Source organism: Capsicum annuum, chromosome 1 (genome assembly GCF_002878395.1).
Source record: "Capsicum annuum cultivar UCD-10X-F1 chromosome 1, UCD10Xv1.1, whole genome shotgun sequence".
Taxonomy (NCBI): domain Eukaryota; kingdom Viridiplantae; phylum Streptophyta; class Magnoliopsida; order Solanales; family Solanaceae; genus Capsicum; species Capsicum annuum.
Window position 1 is genome coordinate 33,200,519 of NC_061111.1, and position 12,247 is coordinate 33,212,765.

Sequence of the window (12,247 nt, forward strand, 5' to 3'; positions counted from 1 at the left end):
GTATTCAAAATTGCTTCACTTATTTCACTATCCAATGCCTTTAATTACCTATATGCTCCAGCACAAGAAATCCAACCGCTACAACTTTAATAATATCATAGAATAGATCTTACAATTAGTGAACTAATATAATCTCTAGGCTCCTCACTACTTTAGAGAGGCCAATCAGGTGGCTGGTTTCTTGGCCAATCGTCACGATTCAAAAAGTGAGGTCATGATGACTTCTACTTTAATCCAACCTATAGATGAGCCAATTGCTCAAAGTAAAGAAAATTTGAATAATAATAATATAAGAAAAGACGAAACTTCTAGAATGAAGTCAGGTCAACTCATATGAAAAATTAAGTGAAAGTCTGAACAAAATGCATAAAGACCCCAAAATCTAGTGTCATAAGTATAGAGCATCTAATAAATACATCAAAAATATTGATAGTATAAAGGTCTGTCTCCGAAAACTAATAAATACATCAAAATAGATAAGAGAATGTTTGCGGTCAACTCTGAAATTAATGCCCTAGAGTGTGTCAGTACCTCAAATCACCAATCTCTGATCAACACAAAATCAACCATCGTGCGTCGTACTCATACTAGGTTCTGCACTGAAAGAATACATAAGAATGAGTGTGGTCCATTTGTACTCTATAGGTATCATAGGCCGACTGAGCAAAGTATAAAATAATACAAATAAAAGAAATATTATAAGCACGTCACCTGCAAACATAAAAGTTTCAAATAGTAGCCACACCCTCTCCGCTAACAGTTCTAATATGTATGTACGAAAATCAAAAGAAAATAGGCATATACAAAAGTACATAGAAATTTATTATACGTCAAGGAACACATAAAATTCATATGCAAATGCAATGCAAGGAATAATAGAGTGAGTGAATTAAAAGTCATCGCATGACTTTCTGCATACACTTATCGAGCCTCAATGCTCCTAAAATAGAATTCATCAGGGGTTCACAATTCATCTACTATCAAAAGATTTAAAGACCACCTAGTAACTAAGGGGTACATACAATAGAAAGGAATTGATTATGGAGAAATATTTTCACTTGTTATACGCTTTACTTTAATAATATTAATTTTGTCTATAGTGGCTATGTTGAATCTTGAATTGCATCAAATAGATGTGAAAACTGCGTTTCTCAATGGAGAATTAGAAAAAGAAATCTATATATAACAATCTATAGGTTTTGTGAAAAAAAGCAATGAAAATAAAGTATTTGACTTCAAAGGTCGATTTATGAACTTAAACAATTTTCTAGACGATGGTACTTATGTTTTCATGATGCAATAATATTGTATGATTTTGTTATGATTCACGAAGATCATTGTGTATACATTAAAAGATTCAAAGATCATTGTGATTTTATCATTGTATGTAAACGACATGTTTATAACTGCAAGTAACATCGAATATGTAAAAGAAATAAAAGAGTGGCCATCATCTACTTTTGAGATGAAAGATATGTGTGAAGCGTCATACATTCTTTGAGTTAAGATTTCAAGAAATCGTTCAAAGCGATTGTTGTCTCTTTCATAAGAACCTTAAATTAAGAAAGTTCTTGAATGCTTTAATATGAAAGATTGAAAGCCCATAAAACACTTCAATTTGCAAAAGTGAAGCTTTAAATCAAAAGATGTACCCTCAGACTCCACAAGAGAAGGAAAAAATGAGAAAGGTTCCTCATGTCAATGCAATCAGAATTCTAATATATGTTATGATGTGTATTAGATCTGATATTTGTTATGCCATTAGGTTAGTAGATATCAATCCAACCCAGAACTACAACGTTGAAAAAAATCTAAAAGAATATTGAGGTATCTAAAATGCACAATCGACTAATCCTTATGTTATCAAGGAAATGATCTGTAACTCAAAGACTACACTGATGCTGATTAGAGAGAACATTTAAAGGAAAGAAAGTACACCTATGGATATGTATTCTTTTTTAACAATGGTGCTATATCATGGAATAGCAATAAATAGTCATGTATAGTCATATCTACGATGGACGATAAATTCATAGTACTTTCATTTGCTGTGCAAGAAGCTATTTGGCTTGCAATTTTTTTGTCCACTTGAGTGTGTATAACAATGTTGTTGAACCTCTCACAATCAATTATGATAGGAAGGCTACAATAACTATAACACCCCGTATTTTTAACGCTCAAGTAATGCCTTAAAAATGGACTTTAGGACCCCCTATATCGATGGTATACCATGTTTAGATGTCATAGATTGTGTTGGGGATGCTTTTAGGCCTTAAAGGTGAGTGTGTGTAAAAAATTGGACCCTCTAAAAAGGCATTTAATTGCGAAACAAATGCCAACAGCCACTGGATGGGGTTGCCTTTTGGCGTGTGCCGCCAACTCTAAGGTCGGCTTTGGCAGTTCACTACAAGGCAAAGGCCAAGCTGTATAAGTTGCTCTATTTTATTCTATTTTAAGGGCGTTGAAGTCTTTTCACACCCTATAACCGTTCCTAATCATATATGGACGAAATTAGGGTCTTAACATATGTTATTTCACTTCTAAAAATCTCCAAATCATCTTTCTTAAGTAAAAGAAGAGAGACTAACTACGGTTTGAGGAATTAAGCTTCAAGGGGCAATTTTCTCAATGTTTTCATCAATTCAAAGATATGTGGGACTATCTAAAATATCATAGGCGTAAGTTTATCGTTTTCACAAGCTTTAAAGATATATAATTATGTATATGTAATGGATTTGGGAATCATTTGAAGAGCATGCATTCATGAATCCATTTTGATGAGTTTATCATGAATTTTTCCATAGATTTGAACTATGTTTATGTGTTTATACATTATATGTTTTTGAGAATTAATATGAGAGAAAGATTTATGAAATTTCCCTCTCAATATGAAATATGTTTTATTTAACAAGTTATGGGTGGTTAAATTGCATGTCCTAAAGTATGAGTCAAATGTGTTACTATCATTTATGTACTGGACTTTGGTTATGATTGATGAGAGGGTGTTTCGTTGTTATAAATATAATTTTCATGTTAAATTAAAGAATTGCATGTAATTTATGAAAGAGTTGGCCATCATGTGTTAAAGACTTGAAAAAAGAGTGTTTTACATAAGTTTCATATGCTTTTGAAATGAGAATGCTCATATGATGTAAATCTTTTGGGTGTTCATTCATATGTTTTTAAATGAAAAGACTATGGAATGATATGATATGATATGATATCCTATGATATGATATCATATGATATGATATGATATGATATGATATGGCTTATATGACTTGAAAGTCTTGGTATGACGATACCAAATCAAATAAATATCATGACAGATTTAGAACAGAATAGACTTTGGACTTTTCAGATTTCAAATCATGATTTCAGTAAGATGCATATTTTAAAAGGATAAAAATGGGTTCTAAAAGATTTATATGGTTATTTGAAGAAGCCACGAGTTCAGATAACTCATAGACCAAAATCATATTTTGCCGATGTGGGTTTATTATGAAAAGGTATGTCAGCAAGGGGGCATATTCTTTCTCATGACACGTTATGTCAGCAAGGAGGCATACTTTGTGTTTATCACGTACTCCAATCCTTGTAGCAAACTTGGATTTGGGGCTTGTCCGCCGAGTCATGGGCGGGACCATATAGCCCGAGGGTAATTAGAATTATAAGGTGTACCATCTAGCTCAGAAGTAACAAAAAGAGTTATGTCATGACTTTCAAGAATATTTTCAAGAATGTTTTGAAGTTCGTTAATTTTGCCCATATGTTTGTATATATTATGATAAAGTGTTTTCATAATGCTCTCACTTATTTTACATGAAGTATATGCTATTTTTGGATTGTTCTACATATCAGTACTTTCGAGTATTAACCCCTATATTTCAGGTTCTGAGGCTCAGTCCCATGGTCTCGTTAACCAGTAGATTATTCCCAGACAATCAGAGTTGGTAATCCTTCCTTACTTTAGAAGTCATCTTTCCCATGTGTTGGTCCCTTTTTAGTTTTATGGTCTGACTGGGGGCCTTGTCCTAATTTAGACAAACTAGTATATTCAGCTCAGTAGAGGCTTTATAGAATGTTTTAGATTGGATTTGGGTTTTCTTATGGTTTGATGTTACGAAGTTTTAAGTTTGATTATGGGACTATCATGTTGTCAGTTTATCTTTCGTACTTCCAATTCATATAACATATGATTATGATTACATGCTAAGGGGTCTCTCGAGCCTTTATGGTTTGATATACCCGTCGCGGCCAGGGCCTCTGACCGGATCATGACAAGCTTGGTATCTAATGTTGGGTGTATTTATGCATTCTAGTGTCCCTATTCTAGTTGTTTTGAGGATGATTCTATGCTATAATGGTGGCTAATGAGATAAAAGTGTATCAAAGTGTTAAAGCATGTGTTTATGATGTTAAGAGTGAGTTTCAAACAGGTTTGTACCTAAAAGATTCATTTAGAGTTCAACCCGAAAAACTAGTGTTACTTGCTTGGGCAAGGTGCTTGTCTAGTTGATTCCGGTGGATTCTATTGTGTTTAAAGTGTTCCAAATGTTTTTTATGAGTATTTATATGTGAAACTACTTGTTGATAATTCTCAAGGGTCAATTGGATCAAGCCAAGGGTCAAAACAATGAGTTAAAGATCAAAGTGAAATTAGCCTATACTTAGCTTATGTTTCTAGTTCGTCGTGTTGGATGTTGTGTTGTTTTGAGCTTTAAATTATTGTTTTTAATGCTATATTATGCTTGTCTAATGGATTATGATGAATCATGAAGGATATAAAAGCTTCAAATTAAGTGGGAACAACTCAAAAAGTCTCGGAATGGCTCAACAAAGGCACAATATGCTGATTGACACACTTTTGGACCCCTGGAATATCTTGGGCATGTGTGGACAGTAGGAGTGGCCAATGAACGCTTTCAAAATACCAGTGGATTCAGAATAGGCCAAAAATATCAACCAATAGGTGCGTGGTGGTCCTAATGGTTGTTAGCATGTGATACATGCTCATTTTGGTGCTCTTGTGCCTTAGAAAAATTCTGAACAACAAATTCCAGAGAGGGCATACGATTAGCATGAAACGCATGCTTTATTCCATATCAATGGAGTATGCGATACACGGTCCACTCCACACCTGGGCTTTTTCAAGTTAATTCGACTTTTATTGGGATTTGGCTTACCCTTATGCTATAAGTACATGTTCTATCACGTTTTTACATACTTTTGGACGTCTTAGAAGATTGAGGAGGCTACCACAACTTCTTTTTAGGGTTTATATCTCTTTAATTTAGTGTCTTTCATGGTTTGTATCATTAATCAAGGGATTGGATGATGAATATTTCCATTAAAGGCTAAACTCCCTTTCTGGGGTTAAGGCCAAGATCATGACTTCTTTCATTTTGAATTAAGTTTGTTGATTTGCTTATCATTATTGGTTGTTTGTTTATTCTTGTTTTAACTATTTTAAGGATTATCTACCCTTAGAATACATCAATTGTCAACCTTGTAATCTCGGGAGAGGGAATAGGGCGATAGAACATAGTAATAAGCAAGGTAAGGTTCGTAGTCTTTTATAAAATAAAGATTTTGAATTAGCATCTAGGACAGGGATGTACCTAGAAGCCATACTTGAATCACATGTAGGATGATATTTGAAAAGAACTTAAGTGAACTATTACACCCCCTCAACGATGTAGTAGTAAAGTTCAACTTAGGTAAATGATTAGAGGTTGGTAAACTGTAATCACGAAATTAACCCTACGAATCAACAACCAAGATAAGAAATTTAACGAATGAAGTTCAATAACATAGTATGATTGTTCGTAAGACTTAACCCTGGGATTTTATCCACTGATTGTCCAAAGTCATTATTTTCCCGTATTTGTTTAGTTTATTTTTTAGTTTACATTCTAAAACTCTATTTGCTACTTTCTTCAATTGGTTAAACTAGAATTAGATAGGCGGCGAACGCAAGTCCCTGAGAGATCGATACTTGGGCTTTCTTGAAGCTAATTTAATACTTGATAAAACCACGTACACTTGCGTGTGTGCTTGGGCACTGTTAAATTTTTGGCGCCGTTGTTCGGGACTTGTAATTAGGCAAATATCTTATTTTTAGTTTTCCTATATTGAGTTGTAAATAATTTTTGTTTCTTTTTTTTAGTCTTTTATTATTTTCTTTTATTTCTCTTTTTATCACACTTCTTGATATGTCATCCTGGGATAGATGGTTTTCAGGTAATGATGATTCTTATTATTTTTGTGGGGGACCACACAAAATGGCTTATTGTCTAGATTTTGATGGAAGTGCGTGGATGAGACCTTTACAATATAATGCGGATACTATTCTATCTGTGGAGCAGACTGTAACTTGGTGTTTGGTTTGTGGTCAAAATGGTCATACTTCAGCTATGTGTGATGTCAATCCTAATTCAGAATTATTTGTGGGCTATACTAAAAGGCAAAAATATATAAACTACTACAATCAAACGGGGCTGAATCAATCACAAATTCAATCATAGACCAACCAGTAGTAGTTTCAGCTACAACAACTAAATATATAGGCCACAACTTAAACGAGTAAAATAGAAGAGATGTTGAAACAAAATTTAATGTCTCAAGTACAGTTATTGGCAGACATGAAGCACTATCGGGAGATTGCAGAGCAATTGGATAATAAGCTGGAGGTAGATGCAGAGTTGAATTCCCATCCTATTGTAGATGAAGTTGTTGATAATTCGAGGAAGTATGAGTACTCGAAAACTAAAATTGTTGAACAGGTTGAGGAGATACCACTGCAACCATGTCTACAGTGGCTAAGCAAAGAAAAATATGAGGAGGATATTAGCTAATTTGTGGAGTAAACACAAGAATCGCAGCCACTCGATTGTCATCTTTATCTTGAGACTAAAATTGAGAAGGTGAATAAAAGTGAGTGTGTAGTATATAGTGTAAATTTTGAAATAGGATTGGTTGGGCCTCACTCAAATCATTTTTCTACATTATGTTTAGATGATATCTTGTCTGTGGATTCATTTAAAACAGTGAAAAAGTGTGAATATGAGGAACAAGAATCCTATATTCTTGATTTTACACCTGATAAGCAGCATAAAAACACACCTCACTTTAAGGCCGAGTGGTTTACCATGCACATTCCATTACTCGATTCCTTAATTTTTGTACCACCACCCTATGAGCAAGGCAAAAAGATGGATGCGATATTGGGGATGAAATTTATATTCTCAAGGTGGAGGAAAAATTTGATTGGGTCGTGCCGCGATACTAAATTAGGCGCTTCTTGGGAGGCAACCCAAGCTAAGGTATGTTTTCTTTTTAGTTTTGAGTTGTTTACTTCACGTAGTTTTTGTTTTTGGTTGAGTCACAGGTTAATGGGAAGTTTGAGTACCATAAACTTGAGCTTAAAGCATGGCAAAGAATAAGTGTGGGGTCCCATGGATCTCCTTTGTGTGAAGATGCTACTAGATATGCTTAGAGGCCTCAGGGAGTATTTCTATCTTTTTACTTTTAAATTCACTTTGGGGACAAAGTAGATTTTTAAGTGTGGGGTGGGGAAATTTCCAAATTTTGGCTCAATTTAAAAATTTTTGTGTGAAATATTCTTGTTGGTACTATTTTTTATTGCATGGTGAAAGTATGTTTGTTTGTAAAAGCATGTTGATTGAGTGAATTGTTATTTTATGAGACTCCTAGGCTCATGTTTATGATCTTGTATTTATTGGCTTAAAATTTGAATTCATGCTATTATGTGGTTGGGAGTCTATGATGATCCTATGTGACTTGAGCATGTGCCATGTGTGTGTGAGATTTTTTATATTTCTTGTTGCATGTGATGTCTAAAACTTGCCCGGTGTGTGTGTGAAGCGAAATAAAGAGTGGATTTAGGAGATGATTTAGGCATTTCTTTGATAGACTTGTTTTATACCTTTTATTTGTCCTACCCTTGTGCATAATCCTAGTTAACCCCATTGAGCCTTTAGCTTTTTCTGTGGCAAAATCATATGTAGCCTAATCCCCTTCTTGGATAAACCATAATTTGATCCAAAAAGCTCCTAAGTGCTTTAATGAAAACTTAAATTAGTAAGGAGTTTGAGAAATTGAAGAAGAAAAAGGTAAAATTGATGCCCCAAGGTAATGGTTATTGGTGTATAATTGATGTGTGGTGGATGGTTGTGATATAATTTATGCTAAAAATGTTTCCATGATTGTGAAAAAAGAGAAAAATTGATTCTTGTGGTAGTAAACTATGTGTCCACCAAGTGTTTGTGAAAATGCTTAAAAGAGATGGGGAAAAAAATAAAAGGTATAGATGAATGAAAAATTTTAATTTGGTTGATGGAGAGTGGTTTTAATTGCATAATGTAGTGTATTAAAGTGCTTAGAGAGGTTAGTCACTATTCCCAAATAGTTTCTACCCTTCCCTAAGCCTACATTACAACCCGAAAAAGTTCTAATTGATCCTAAACTTTACATTCAACTATTAGTGGAGCATTACACTAAGGGAAAGCCTATGGTTCATTGTTTGTAACTTGTGAATTCTTTGTGAGAGTGGGCGTAATTTGATTCTTGTACCCACATGTTCTAAATTGTTTAATTGTGAGTGATTATGAGTAACTCTCTTATTGTGAGGGGCACATGTTTGATGAATATGGGTGACTTGTATGATGTCCTTGATTGAATGATAAGCATGAGTTTTCCACTAGGTGAGTCAATTCTTGAGGCTAGGAAGTTTTAGAGTAGTGTTCATGAGCTTTCAATTGTGTATGTAACGTGCCTAGTGAATAACTTGCATTCAATGTAGTCATTGTAGTGCTAGCTCGAGTATCTTACATTTAGTAGAAGTGTATAGTCACGTTAGTTGATGATGATTATAGTTAAGAATTGTTTGAGGATGAACAAGGTTTTAAGTGTGGGGTGGTGATGTTGGTTGTATATATGCATTCTAGTGTCCCTATTCTAGCCTTTTTATCCTTGTTTTGAGGATGATTCTATGCTATAATGGTATATAGTGAGATAAATGTGTATAAAAGTGTTAAAGCATGTGTTTATGTTGTTAAGAGTGAGTTTCAAACAAGTTTGTACCTAAAAGATTCATTTAGAGTTCAACCCAAAAAACTAGTGTTACTAGCTTGAGCTAGGTGCTTGTCTAGTTGATTCCGGTGGATTCTAATGTGTTTAAAGTGTTCCAAATGGTTTTTATGAGTATTTATATGTGAAACTACTTGTTGATAATTCTCAAGGGTCAATTAGATCAAGCCAAGGGTCAAAACAATGAGTTAAAGATCAAAGTGAAATTAGCCTATGTTTAGCTTATGTTTCTAGTTCGTCATGTTGGATGTTGTGTTTTTTTGAGCTTTAAATTATTGTTTTTAATGCTATAGTATGCTTTTCTAATGGATTATGATAAATCATGAAGGATATAAAAGCTTTAAATTAAGTGGGAACAACTCAAAAAGTCTCGAAATGGCTCAACAAAGGCACAATACGCTGATTGACACACTTTTGGACCCCTGGAATGTATTGGGCGTGTGTATAAAGTAGTAGAGGCCAATTGACGTGTTCAAAATACCAATGGATTCATAAGAGGCCCAAAATATTAAATGATACGTGTGTGGTGGTCCTAAAGGCTGTTAGTATGTGATGCATGCTCATTTCGGTGCTCCTGTCCCTTACAAAAATTCTGAAGAAGAAATTCTAGAGAGGGCATACGATTATCATGCGGCACACTCTTTATTCCATAGCAATGGAGCATGCAACGCACGCTTTCCTCCACACTTGGGTGTTTTCAAGCTAATTCGACTTCTATTGGGATTCGGCTTACCCTTATGTTATAAATATATGTTCTATAATGTTTTTACATACTTTTGGACGTCTTGGAAGATTGAGGAGGCTACCATAACTTCTTTTTAGGGTTTATATCTCTTTACTTTAGTTTCTTTCATGGTTTGTATCATTAATCCAAGGGATTGGATGATGAATATTTTCATTAGAGGCTAAACTCCCTTTTCGGGGTTAAGGCCAAGATTATGACTACTTTCATTTTGAATTAAGCTTATTGATTTTCTTATCATCATTGGTTGTTTTTTTATTCTTGTTTTAACTATTTTAAGGATTAGCTACCCTTAGAATACATCAACTGTCAACCTTGTGATCTCGGGAGAGGAAATAGGGCGATATAATATGGTAATAAGCCAGGTAACGTTAGTAGCCTTTTATAAAATAAGGATTTTGAATTAGCATTTAGGACAGGGATGTACCTAGAAGCCTTACTTGAATCACATGTAGGATGATATTTGTAAAGAACTTAAGTGAACTATTACATCCCCGCTCAATAATGTAGTTGTAAGGTTTAACTTGGGTAAACGATTAGAGGTTGGTAAACCGTAATCATGCAATTAACCCTATGAATCAACAACTAAGATAAGAAATTTAACGAATGAAGTTCAATAACGTAGTATGATTGTTCGTAAGACTTAACCCTGGTCTTCTATCCACTGATTGTCCAAAGTTATTATTTTCCCGCATTTGTTTAGTTTATTTTTTAATTTACATTCTAAAACTCTATTTGTTACTTTCTTTAATTAGTTAAACTAGAATTAGATAGGCGGCGAATGCAAGTCCCTGAGAGATCGATACTTGGACTTTCTTGAAGCCACTTTACTACTTGATAAGACTACTTACACTTGTGTGTGCACTCGAGCACTGTCAGTATCAGAGCATAGTTTAGGGTCCCAAGCTATCTAAGATGCTGTGTTGAGTAGAGTCTTTGTTATGGGTGTGTAGTGTGCCACACTTATAAGGAAGAAGCTATAAGGCATTTAGGAGATATTTTCCATTCTTTCATACTCTAGATAGTGCCATTGTGTTGTCCATATGGAAGTTATCCACATTTCTTCTTTACTCTAATATTATTAGTTATGTCTCATCATTGAGGCGATTCAAGTACAAAATCTTAGAGTCTAAATGATGTGGTCCTTTCTAATTGAGTCATAAAAGGATATGAACTAGCACAAGGACTTGAGAGGATTCCGTTAGTGCTTCAAAGTATGTTGATTTTAGATTATACCCCAATCTATATCAATCATGCATTTCAGCCTGAGACTGAAGTGTATTCAGCCCTTTTCAAAATCCTTGTTGCAGATGTCATACTTAAGTGTAATAATATGTCTCAGAATGTTCGAACAGTATTTCCACCCAAGTAGTAGTATGTGATAAGGTGTCATAATATATGAGTAGTAAGATGGTCCAGAAGTTAGTGATACAAAGTCACAAGTTTAGAAGTCATAGTAAGGGTGATTTTTTCATAAAGAAGCTAGTTTAGCTGCATAACCTTTGATTGAGGGGTGGGCTGCCTTTTATAGTGAGTGATTAATGTTGTAGCAAGATTTATAGACTGCATGGTAGCCGGTGAAGGAAGTGATTGGCTATGATTATCATTTATTTAAATAGGGAAAGTGCTCATAATGGATAGTTATGGTAGTTGTAGGAATGATTTATATGTTGTGAGTGAAAAGGGGTAGATTAGACAATAAGTTATAAGTATAGACTAAATTGGGGAAAACTTAGTGATGTTTATGGGATTTTTGAAGTAGTATAATTTTATGCATGGGTAAGTAGATTTGAAGTGAGAAGTAGAATAGACTAATAGATCGTAATAGGTTATATTGTAAGATTAAGATCGACTATCCTTCTTATGTGACTTTACCTTCTTGATTTTCTTTTCTCTGGTAGCTGTAAGCTAGTACAATGTGTGAGAAGGTATGCAGTAGATTTTGAGGTGTAGTAGTAATGTCATGGAGGGTATGTGATTGAACGTCATAGTTAAGTGAAATGAGACAATTGGGTTGAGTTCCCAATTTGATGTACTAGTATAGTATGTGGCATGCATTATCGGTGGTACATGATTAATGCTAGACTATAGGCTTGAACTTTAGATGTGGAGTGTGGTAGTAAGAATAGTAGCTTAAGATTAATGATGCATGTTTTGCGGGAATGAATTAGTAGGATTGACGTGATGTGTGAAAGATCTTAGGTTGATGACTTATAAAATATTGGAGTATGTAATTTTGATATATGCATGAGGTCTACTATTGAAGTAGAAATGGTAACTAAATCATCTAATCGATAGGAGCCTTAAGTTATAAGAATACAATGTACTCAATTTTGATTTATGAGTGGCAGGTACACCTAGTCTATGTTCGCAAGTTTATTAGTATGGAGAAGT

General features: G+C 34.2%; 1 long non-coding RNA gene across 8 annotated transcripts in view; it reads right to left on the reverse strand.

Moving 5' to 3' along the window:
* Nucleotides 1-346: 346 nt before the first annotated feature.
* LOC107852741 overlaps nucleotides 347-12,247 on the reverse strand; it is a 28,525-nt gene continuing 16,624 nt past the window's right edge. For 5 of the 8 annotated variants that reach the window (XR_007054461.1, XR_007054453.1, XR_007054424.1 and 2 more), the window contains one exon: nucleotides 347-599. This is a non-coding gene — a long non-coding RNA (uncharacterized LOC107852741). The remainder of the gene's footprint in view (nucleotides 600-12,247) is intronic. The other 3 variants (XR_007054475.1, XR_007054428.1, XR_001669549.2) reach the window with 1 other exon arrangement.